Source organism: Rutidosis leptorrhynchoides, chromosome 5, assembly GCF_046630445.1.
Source record: "Rutidosis leptorrhynchoides isolate AG116_Rl617_1_P2 chromosome 5, CSIRO_AGI_Rlap_v1, whole genome shotgun sequence".
NCBI lineage: Eukaryota > Viridiplantae > Streptophyta > Magnoliopsida > Asterales > Asteraceae > Rutidosis > Rutidosis leptorrhynchoides.
Genome location: NC_092337.1, coordinates 382,912,257 through 382,925,445, shown reverse-complemented (window position 1 = coordinate 382,925,445; position 13,189 = coordinate 382,912,257). Strand labels below are relative to the sequence as shown.

Below are 13,189 nucleotides of genomic sequence, written 5' to 3'. Positions count from 1 at the left end.
TGTTTTAGTGACCAAATCTCCTTTGGGAATGAAGGAGGCAACTATCCTAAGCATGTTTGAACAGGTTTTATAAATTATAGATGCCCGAAAGTGGTCAAACATTTTTTGATCAAAATTCGGACAGTAGGATTCTGTCGGTCGATCTATGGTCAGCCGTGGAGTCGACCGTGCAACCCTGATTTCAGAAATCTGGGTGTAAGTCTCCACGGTCTGACCTGCGATCGACCGTGGGTCTAACCGTGTACCTTATTTTTCATTTTAGGCTTTCTTTGGTTTTGGTCTTTTGCTAGAGTAAATGTGGATTAGTGAACTTGTTTATTTATGTCAAGATGTCGACCATCACCTTTAGTTATGTGCATATGTCATCATCAAAACACTTATTGTTATGGGTTAAGATTAGTATAGTTATTTTAAATAATCTCATGTTAACCCACATTCTCCCCCAGCATTCAAGTTTAAGAAGATGATCTTCTAGTATAAGGAGATGGTGGCGAAAACAACCGATATGGCCCAAGCTAGTAACTATGAGATTGGATTATCGCTCAGCGGTGTTTTTTGGTGTCGAAATACTCCACTTGCACGTAGTTTAACGAGTGAAGTGCGGCATGATTAGGGTGTTTCATCCAGTGGTATCAAAAGGAGTTAGTAATCGGCTAGTCTAGAGTTAATGTGGGTTTGTATAAACACGATTGAGGTGGTCGGAATGGGGTTTGTTCAAAGTCTCCAAGTATGAGATTGTTGAGATATGGAAACTTTAAACAAAAGGAAATTAAATCAAGGCTAGGTGTTGGAACACGTGAAGCTTTGAGGTTAAGAAAACTTGTGGAGCAAGTATTTGAAGATGTAAAAAGTCTTTTGAAACGACCCGTCCATAATACTATAAATGAGGTACGTTATTCATTGGTCTCATAGCGAGGTATTTGACCTCTATATGATACGTTTTAGAAAATATTGCATTCGTTTCATAAAAAGCACACCATTATTATACATAATGCATGTTTTAAACAAATGGGCGATTATTTAAGGAATAATCCCCATATTACATTAGTTTCCAAATACTACCCACGTGACATAACAGTTGAATATAATACATGACAAAAGTTTTATTAAATGCAACACTTCATTTAAACAAAAGCATGAGACTCCATGCACAGCTTGCTCAGATAATGCAACAGCGGAAGACTTCCTTAAGGGCCTGAGAATAAACATGCTTATACAGTCAACACAAAGGTTTGTGAGATATAGGTTTTAAAGCCAGCATAAGATATAATAATAGACCACAAGATTTCATGTTATAAACGTTTCAGCAAAGATATTCTATATGTTGTTGAGCGCCAAGTAACTATACTTAACAGATGTTTTCCGTGCATATTCCCTTTTCAAAGTTATCTCTACACCGTACCAAGTGTAGTAAAACGAAGTACTAAACACCCGTTATGAACTAGTGCTAACTAGCCCGAGTGGGGTTGTCAAACTCAATAGATCTATCAATAGAATTCGCGCTTACATGTTAACCACATGTAACAAATAGTTACCAGACTATTAGGGATATATACAAAGGTACAACTCAACATAGAATATATATTTAAGTACCTGTGTCTATTTTGAAAAACAAAAAATGCATGTATTCTCATCCCAAAATATTTGTAGCATTTAAAAAATGGGACTATATACTCACTGTCGTAAAAGTATAGTTTTAACAAGTTTTCAACTTATTAAAATATAGCTGACGTCGTTGGATTCACAAACCTATAATAATAATAACGATTCAGATAATAATACATATGAACAAAATTAATATAGCAAGTTCATATAATACTTATATAATAATTTTTAACATTTTATGTTAGTAGTCCATTGTAAGTAGTCCTTTGTTAGTAGTCCAAAATAGTCCGAAAAGTCCAACAGTCCAATAATCGGTATGTATATATAATATTAGAATTACCCCGCGGCGTATTGTGTACATATTATCTTGCATCAATCCAGAGACGTGTTGACTTAGGATTTATCAAAACGTATTGTGCACGTATTGTCATGAAACGTACCAAGATTATCATATATATACAATCTCAGAATTAACCAAGATTATAATATTTTGTTATACTAATGATAACATGTCCAAATATATATAGGATATAGGAAAAGTTAGCAAGGATATGGTTAATATAGTTTTTATAAGATAAATTTCGTCCATACAACGTTAATTTTAGCAGATTTTGTTTTGCTCGCCAAAAATTCATTACAACTCCGTTTAAAGTGAATCAAATTGCTATGGATTCCTTAAGAAGTTAATTTTTCAAAACCAATTCGAAACGTTCAGCTCATATATTAATTTTTATAGTTTTACCCTCTTTTTGTACTGGTGGACAGATTTGGAAGAATCCCGGCATCCACCCAATATATGATTTTTGATAAAATACTTCCACTTTGTCTAAAATCATGAAAATTTTACTGAAAGTCTTATTTACATATATTAACTTATTTTCAAAATCTTAGCTTCGAACTCAAGGTCTAAGATAGGTTTTTAATTCCCAACCCAAAACAGTCCGCTTTTACCGAATGGAGACTAGTTGATGTATGTTAAGTTTTTAAGGTGTTCTTCATATGTAAAAGTTATAAGTTCTTATAATAGTTTAATATAACATCATAATATGTATAAATAAGTGTTGTTAGCTTTAGATTAGATTAGTTTTCAAACAAGTTTAGAATCATCCAAACTATGTTCTAGTTGTTATTAACTATGATCTTTTATATAGATAGCTATAATCATATGAATTGAACAAGAGTTTTGGTAAGGCTAATACCTTGATTTAAGAAAGGGAAGTAGCTGAATATGAAGAGGATTTCTAGAGCTTGAAAGACTCCTTGAAAGGGTGCTGAAAGATAACCAAACTTTGAAGCAAAACTTAAATCAAAGGAGGTGTTCTTGATTACTACTTCTATGGTGTTTATGGATTGTTTTTGTAACTAGTTTTTGATGTAGATAATGAAGGCTTATTAGAACTTGAAGAGAGAATATTAGAGAGTGTTTTTAGAGAGAAATAATAAGAGAATACTTGGAAGAGAATTGAAAATAGAATGGATGTAAATGTGTGTAAAAAAATACCATGTAAGGTCTTTATATACTAGTTGTATTTTGTTGTTTTATGACAAATATCTAGGATAAGTTAAATACCATGATGTCATGCATGACATAATAAGATTGATGATGTCATGCATGACATAATACATCAATCATGCAAATTACTATTGGTATATATGAATAGTAAATACTTTATGTTGTCTTTTTTGACTAATATCTAGTATAAGTTAAATTGATTATGTCATGCATGACATAATACTCCACTAATATAGATTTTTATTAGTATATATCAATAGTAAATACTTCTAGAAGCTTCGTATAATACATGTATATATACTGTATAAATACGAATAGGAATCTTGAGAAAAATGAACAGAAATATGAGTATAGCTATCATTTATCTGTATTTGTATATTATAAAGTGTATTCAATACTTTTAAGGATATATTTATACTCATAATATATTGTATGTAAATATATTTTAACATGAATTAATTACGTTGTTTAAATAGTAACATATATATTGTTCGAAAACTCTTTAAATTAGTAGTATGAAAATGTGTATTTAATACTTTGATAATATACTTAATGAGATATTTAATTATCATATTTTCAAGTTATGTATATATATATATATATATATATATATATATATATATATATATATATCCATATATATACTCAATTAAACAATTAAGACAAGTTATGACGTTCGTGAATCGTCAGACAAATGGGTGGTCAAATGCTTATATAAAACTCTTTCCGGAGGTTCAAGACTTATTAAAATTCATTGCTTATCAAGTCAGAATTATTAAATCATTTAAATAGTATAATCAAATAGTCGGAAAAATCCGGGTCGTCCTTGTCATAATAGCCATATTTATAGGGAATAATGACAAGTGTAATTTACACATGTCAAATCCTCAAAATGTATGATTGGAAATAAACTATAGGAGTAACTAACAAGTTAGTTAACAAAAAAACGTTTTTTGAAAAGAAATATATTAAAATGAATAATATATATATATATATATATATATATATATATATATATATATATATATATATATATATATATATATATATATATATATATATATATATATATATATATATCAGAATCAAACGTGATTATCTCATCCTTTTTTAAAAATCTTATCTCTTCCCTTTTAACACACTAAGGCTGTGTTCCAGAGATTTTATAAAGAAGAAATGAAATAAAAGGGAGGTGAATGAAGAGGAAGGATTGTAAATCATTCCAATTTGGAAGGATTGGATTGAAGAAAAATTACACTGTTCCTCTCTTCCCTTTCCTTCATATCCAAACTCAGGAACACATTCAATCTTTCCACTTCTCTCTAAACCCTTTCCTTTCCCTTAAAAATCCAACTCGGGAACAAACCCTAAAGATTGTGAAAAAAAATCAAAGGCTCTAAACAACTTTCATTTTTATGCTTCCTTCAGGAACCCGTGAATATTAAGATTACCTTCCCTAGATCTTATCGTGGAGGTTTCAACTTTGGTGAGTATATCTACTTGCAAATAGATTTCTATCTTAATGTTTTATTAATCAATAAATTGAAGGTGTCATAGTGTACTTAATTCATGTACCCTTAAAAGAATACTTAACAATGATGATTTATAATTGTGAAACTGCATGTTGCCATTAAATTTAACACAAAACAACCTAAGTATGACATAACTAGCAGCAATTTATAAAATTGGGCTTTTGAAGGTGAAAATGAGTAGGTATTGCATGTACCTAATTTTTTCAACCGATTGATTTTGTAAAATTTAACTAAGCCTCATTAATAAAAGATGCTTCATTCATTTCCACTTTTACACAATATTTTTTTTCCAAAGTCATTTTTTTTATCATTGTGCACAATTGATATAATATGAATAACTAGAAATTAGGTCGGGCCCGCTTCGCTGGGCCCAACTACGTTGCTGCTGACGGGATGGTTATCGTTATACAAAATTATATATTTTCCGTTAAAATATTCTTAAAATAAAAAATTCAGTTAAATCTACCAAAGCCACATAACTTAATTTTTTATAATTTAATCAATGAAATTCACATAAATTAACTTAAATTGTTAGAATAAAAGAATAGTTCCTAGATAAATGTAAATAATAATTTTTATGTACAAGTCGTTTATGTAAATTAATAACATCTAATTGGTTAGAGTTTGAGAAAAAATTGTAGTTATAAAAAATAATTATTTGAAATTACAAATTATATGTCAATCCCTTTTATTTATAAAATTTTTATAATCAAACAACAAAAATAAAAGAGAGAAAAAAAATAGTCAAACTCACTTGCTAGTATGTGGGTCATGTGGCCACTAACTACCAAAATCCTTCAAAGTTTTAAACGGCAATTGTGATGATGAATTTAGAATACAAAACTACAACCCAAACCCTTTGCTATTATATATATGTATAAATGTATAATAGAAATTAGGTCGGGTCCGCTTCGCTGGGCCCAACTACGTTGCTGCTGACGAGATGGTTATCGTTGTACAAAATTATATATTTTTCGTTAAAATATTCTTAAAATAAAAAATTCAGTTAAATCTACCAAAGCCACATAACTTAATTTTTTATAATTTAATCAATGAAATTCACATAAATTAACTTAAATTGTTAGAATAAAAGAATAGTTCCTAGATAAATGTAAATAATAATTTTTATGTACAAGTCATTTATGTAAATTAATAACATCTAATTGGTTATAGTTTGAGAAAAAATTGTAGTTATAAAAAATAATTATTTGAAATTACAAATTATATATCAATCCCTTTTATTTATAACATTTTTATAATCAAACAACAAAAATAAATGAGAGAAAAAAAAAAGTCAAACTCACTTGCTAGTATGTGGGCCATGTGGCCACTAACTACCAAAATCCTTCAAAGTTTTAAACGGCAATTGTGATGATGAATTTAGAATACAAAACTACAACCCAAACCCTTTGCTATTATATATATGTATAATGTATAATATAATGATATCTATTATTTAGTGTTAGTTTTTGATGTTTTTGTTTCACTAAATCGCGCTTTGTTTTTATCTTGCGGGAAAGAGAATGGAACTGGGAATAAACTACTAGCTGGTACTTTGTTGGTTTTCGTTGGATAAGTGGCGGTGTCTTAATATCTTAATGCATTCGTTTAATTTTATTTAAATATAGACATCTTTTATGATCGTTTTAAATGTTTAATGAGAAGTTGATGATATGTATGGAATGAATCATTGACAAATCATTGTTAGTTCAATGGTGAAGCTCAACTCATTATAGAATAAATATCCCGTGTATCTATATATAACTAATTTTTAAAAACGGTTTGTGAGCAGCCGCGTATCGCACGGGCTCAAAACCTAGTACTATAATCTAGGAGTGAACTGCCAATACATATAACCTAGTACTATAATCTATCTTATTAGATATTATTATAAAAATATACATATAGGTTAACGTATACAAATGAAAGAATCATTTAGATTAGGGAACTTGTTCGAACAAATATGAAGCTCGAACTATATATAATCATCAAAATATATTTTAAGTGACAGTAGCGGAAGCGAAACATCTGTCAATCGGGAATAGCACCGATCAGTGCCGAATCTATGATCGAAACTCAACGGGGACCTATACAATTTTAGTGATACTTTGTAAAAAATTTTTTTTACAAAATTTGACTGTTTACTTCAAAAAATACCATTTATTTTAAAAATATATGTGTCCTATATTTAGATTTAGTGGCGTCATATATATATATATATATATATATATATATATATATATATATATATATATATATATATATATATATATATATATATATATATATATATAATTTTTATAATAATATCTTTAAAAAATCAAAATGTTGTGGGGTCAAAGGACCCCATAGGGTACAAGCTAGAACCGCCACTGGCACCAATAATTCTAGGGGCGGGACACTTCGAGGGATAATTAATCAAAAACTTACCACATCAACGCCATCTACATCAGTATCAAAGATCAAAATATATTACTAACTCCATCTAGTAGTGGCAGTTTGAATAATCATTATGTTAAATTGTGGTGTTGTACAATTTGTTGTGTTGTAGTAAACTCTGTGATGGTTATATAACTTAGGGTTACTTGAAGTTCACTTATGTTGTACTTAAAGTTTTGGTATTAAAAAGTTCAATCACATGAACATGACTAAAATTTACCGAATATTAATGGTGCTTGTATTTTGTTACATCCAACAACAAATAAATACAATTTGTTCAATTATAGATGTTATTATTAATATTAATATTAATTTATTTTCGATAAATAAATAGAAAAAAACTGTTATAATTGTTTGCATCGAAAATAGATAAGACAAATTAGTTTAGACAAAATTTCATCGTTGGTCCTTAAACTTTGTATTAAACAACGTAGGCGACCTTTTTTTTCCTTTCTAATTTTGTTGACCTTGAGCTATTAACTATTTCACAGTTAATCCTGGACTTAACGGGCGTTAATTTTATCACATTAAATGAAATCACATTACAAACACATGAGGGTATTCTTGTCTTTTTACATATTTAATTCTTTATTTAAATCCATTATCTTCATCTTTACCCAAATATCAAACCCTGTCTTTTATCATTAACCTAAAATCAAACCACACTCCAATTTTTTCCAACTTTGAATTTAACACGAGTCTTGAGTCGTCGTTGATTTTTCTCGATTTTTCCAACTCCGAATTTCACAACTCACTGGCGATAATTGGCAGCAGTAATAAAATATAGTTATACTATATATACCTATATCTATTCAATCGTTGTCATGTCTATAATCATAATCATCAGCTTAATTTCATTAGTTGTAATATCTTTTTCAGTTGCTGTGGCGAACGACGACAATTTTCGTGTTGTTGTTTCGCTGTAAATTCAAAATTCTCTGGTAAGGAACGGTCACTTAGTCTTTTTAAAGCTCACGATGACCTCTGTCACCTTCAAATTTTAGCATCTCGTGTCGATGTCGTCCAGATGTCGTAAGGTAAATACTTGTACACACTCATGTAAATGTAAATGTGTTCCACTCAGGGGCGGACCTGGTGCAGGGCGAAGGGTGCGACCGCACCGGGCATCATACCTTTTGGGGCATCAAAATTACGGTTCATGCTATGTTATGATAGACAACTTTCAGATGAGTTACAACAACGAAAACGTGTTTTATGACGTTTCTTTTTTTAAGATTGAACAACTACCCAAGAAAAAAAAACTCAAACTTTTTTTAATGGAGTTTCAAGGTTGGGTGAGGAAGACGACTGGAAAATGTGGGTGGGACATGTTTTTTACTTTTTATCTCTATTTATTCAAATAGTCCATGGAATTAATTTATCGTTTCACTATTGACCCTAAAACTTTCAAATTGTATTTCTGCTCCTCTAAATTTTGTTTGACTTAGTTTACCCCATAGCTAGAGTCGATATCTAAAATATGCTTCTATGACATAGGCATAAAATGGTGTGCATTATAGAAAACAAAAAACTAAGATTTAGACTAATTATTATTATCGATAACTAAAATACAATAACCCTATAACATTAAAATTCAATAAGTGTATTAGACATACACAAGTGATAATAGACCAAATTATTTAATTGCGAGAATGTAGAAACTCTATAACTTGGAATAATTTTCTTTTGATCCAGATTTTTTTTAAGTATAAATTCAAATTGTTAACATGAAGTAATTACAACTTGTTAGTATTAGTTGATATATATAGTTAATACAAATAAGTTCTCGACTATCTATTAAACTAGGAGGTAATGCATGTGCGTTGCACGGCTTGTCTCATATTTCACTGTTTTGTAATTCGTGTTCCGAATGGTTAGAGTCATGGCGGGAATTGGTTGAAAACACATTTACCTTGAAGTGAAAGTTGATGTTGATCCCATTATGCAACTGGTCAAGTAAAATTTTGTGCATGTGTTTTGTTTGCCACTATAGAAATCTGCACAATCGAGTCATATGTACCAACATGAAACTATATATAAACAAAAGTTTACCAAATGTAGTCAAATGAGTTAACAAATAATACCAAAATAAATTATAAGACTTATATATTGTAGTACGATTCATGATATTAAAACACATATTACCTTTACAATTTACCATTAAATTTTTGAAGGTCTCTCTTTATGATTTCATATGTGACAATAAGTAGATACATAATAATTGGAGCACATAAAAAAACTTCTAAATATAAACATGAACCGTTACGTATCACTAAATCACACAATATAAAACTCGTGAATAAATAAAATTGAAAGTTCATAACATTGAATAATAATTGATATGAAATTAACACCACCAAGAGTAGTATACTTTATAAACTTTTCAATAACTGTTATCTTTTTATTTTTCTTAATTTAACTTTATTTATAAACATTCATTCATAATAAGTTAAATTTATATGTCATAAATTATATGATTAGTTTCAATCTTTTCATTTTTCTTATCATAATTTTATCATAAATTTAAAATTAAGCTATGATATAAATAATAAAAATAGTTTCAAACTTTTTATTTTTCAAATTTACATTGATAGATTTTTCATTGCGCGCGCGCGCGCTCACACACGTACACACACACACACACAATATATATATATATATATATATATATATATATATATATATATATATATATATATATATATATATATATATATATATATATATATATATATATATATATATATATATATATATATAATATAAATAATAGTCGTAATCATATTCATAATTATAATTATGAATTATAATCATAATAGTAATCATAATCTTAATTATTAATTATATAAGTTATACAAATATACAATATCATAATCATATTATCATAACAATAACATTAAAAGAGATTTTCGGACGAATCGATCCAACATAGAGTCAAGCACGTTTCTTCTTGCCATGTCCGCGATTTACAATATTTTGAAATTGGTTTTTCTTTGTTACCTACAAAAACAAACAAACATATATTATGTTTAATAATATATATATATATATATATATATATATATATATATATATATACAATATATATATATATATATATATATACAATAATAATCTATGTATCATTTCTTCTTCTTTTCATCTTAAAAATATCGAGAATACAGCAATATAGTAATATGGTGTGCTCTTTTGTATGATTCATATGGAAAAATGAAATGGAGATGACATATTTATAGGCTAGAAAAAATAACTTACATTATTTAGAAGATGAAAGGTTTATATATTTATTGATCATTAATTACTTAAAATCTATTTACGATATTTTTATTTAATATGGTCTTTATTTATTTTTTTACTTTTTTACCATAATAATTTTTATATTTTTTTTACCCATCTATTAAATTACATGGGTAAATTTTATTGAATTAATCGTATTTAATACACCATACTTATGATTCTAGGAATTAATTAATATAGATATGTAGATAGATAGCTATTATTATTGTCATTTATCATTATTTTATTAGTTAATTGTTCTTAATGAATTTTTATTACTATTTTATTCTATTTTAAAATAATTTACTTATTATCTTACTGAAGATACATTTTGATTTTTTAACAAAATCTTATATATGTAATATGATGAAAATCGTTAAGATAATGAAAAAAATAGAATTAATGAAGATAACAAAAAATCTTCATGGAAAAAGTAATAAAATTCTTAAAAAAAATTTAATACCCAGAATATATAGTTTGTTAGTATTAGTTTTAAAAATTTTAGTGGGGCATAATTAATTATTTCGCACCGGGCATCGATATACTCAGGACCGGCCCTGGTTCCACTTTACTTTATGCTTTAAGTAACCAGTAAATTGAGTAGTTTGAGCGAGGTTGAGACTTTAGGTAGTTTTGAGTAATTTATTGATATTCGATATGGATTAGTGTTTATGTTAGGCTTTCACGTAAGCTGAGATATACTGATGATTATTATTACTAAAAATTTATCTGAATAAATAATCACCTGCATTGTTGCAATTTATTGATGTGTATTTTGTCAATTTATTGATGTGTATTTTGTATATGAATTCTGGTATCGTTAAAGGTAATGTTGAGTCGTTGTCTCACGACTAATTTGAGTGAAATTTGAGATTATATGTATTTTCGTCAACTATATTTCTTTAACTAACTGACTGTTCCTTGCCGGTGAGGTGTGAAATTCAAAGTTTGAAAAAATCGAGTAAAAATGAAGACGACTCAAGACTCGTGTTAAATTCGGAGTTTGAAAAAATTAGGGTTTGATATTTGGGTAAAACATGAAGATGGAGATAACGGAGTTAAAAAGAGAAACAATATGTAAAATGACAATAATACCCTAATGTGCTTGTCATGTGATATCATTTAACGTGATAAAATTAACGCTCGTTATGTCCAGGGTCAACGGTTAGATAGTTTAATAGTTCGAGGTCAACGAAGTTAAGAAAAATAGAAAAAGGTCACATATGTTGTTTGATACAAAGTTAGGGACCAACGGAAAAATTGTGTCATTAGTTTATGTAAACAGGAGTTGTGATATTATAATATATTTAAATAAGAAAAGTTAATTAGCAATAAAAGCTGGTGACACTTTTCTTTGGAATATATAATAGGAATCAAGGCACTTCAATGAATCGATGAAAACCAAAAATACGAGTATATATGAAACAACCTAAACGGTAAAACACAAACGAGCCTAACCACAAGGATAATCAAAGGAAAGAGAGAAACCAAACAAAACACCAAACCAACAACTAACAAAACACGCAAAACAAAACAAAAAACTTCGCTCGAACAAATAGGGACGAGAAGAGCATCCCTAATCCAAACCACCAAGGTCCTATTACAAATCATCTTCCGCCCCAAACAAACCTAAAACTGAGAAGAAAAAATAACTAGCAACAAGACTCTTACATGCCGTCCGAAAACAAATTCTTCAACTCGGCTCCATGAACTTTTCTACACTTAACCTCTTTGGATTTAGTAACCGATTTGAAATTGATGAGTTTAACTTTCATGCAATCTCCCTTAAAAATCTTTCATAATAAAATCAAACAAAATCGAAATACTTGCTCGTGGAAGGACCATCAGCTTGTTTCCCCTTCTGCCATTTACTTGCATTATTATTTAACAAAGAAACACCTTTTAAACATGATTGATCTTCACCACATTCTTTAGAAGCAAAAGCTGAACTATCTTTTACACCAACATCCATACATGCCAATGAACTGACCCGAATCGTTGAACCATAAGGAATGTCATTGCGCGCATCGTCATATCCATCATATAATCTAAACACCTCCCCCCCCAATGGCCTTATTTTTATGCTTCTTCTTTCCCTTCCTAACTGCTAACATCTAGCTCGAAGCTAACACAACTTTATGCTTATGAACGTTCGTCCATGTCAACAAATAAATAGACTCACAATTTTTACCAATGCAAGGGCACGAACCAACCGAACGCAATGAACGTGGAGGTGTTGATATCAAGTTCAACAACTTGAGCTTCCAAATCAGGTAACAAATCACGGATCAACACTGGCACAACAAGGGCATTCGAATTAGAAGCATCATTGGTCATCAAATGAACATCAAAAGGCTAGTCATTGAACTTGGCATCAAATCCATGTCCGTTACCAATTGAAACTTTGATATTGCTCAAATCGGACACTTATTATCTCGCAATATCAAACGGTTTTTCCTCGATTTTGTGTTAGTGTGAAGACTTTTTGGTGATATTTATGAAGGATTATGTATTTACCTCAAGAACTGATTATGCTCGTGTTTTCAGTGGTTTTGAGGTGTTTTCTAGGCCACTTTTATCATCATGGTTGGTTTCGGGTAGTTTCGTTTCAGAATGGTGAAGTTATGTGAAAAGTTAGTGGTTTTGCAAAATCTGCGCGCCTGCACGAAAACAGCGATATCTCACTACTCGGAACTCGAATTAAGGTGAATCAAAAGCCCAGACATCCGTAACTCAGAGCTATAAAAATTTCGTAGTAATGTTTGCTGAAAAGATTGAATTTGTGTTCCGCGTAAGGGATTGGGGCGCCGCCCCATATAATGTG

General features: G+C 29.3%; 1 long non-coding RNA gene across 1 annotated transcript; it reads left to right on the top strand.

The window, feature by feature from the left end:
• Positions 1-4,482: 4,482 nt before the first annotated feature.
• LOC139850603 (uncharacterized) lies at positions 4,483-6,351 on the top strand. Its single transcript, XR_011760081.1, has 2 exons — positions 4,483-4,604; positions 6,171-6,351. It is a non-coding gene; the product is annotated as an uncharacterized lncRNA (long non-coding RNA).
• The last annotated feature ends 6,838 nt before the right edge of the window (positions 6,352-13,189 follow it).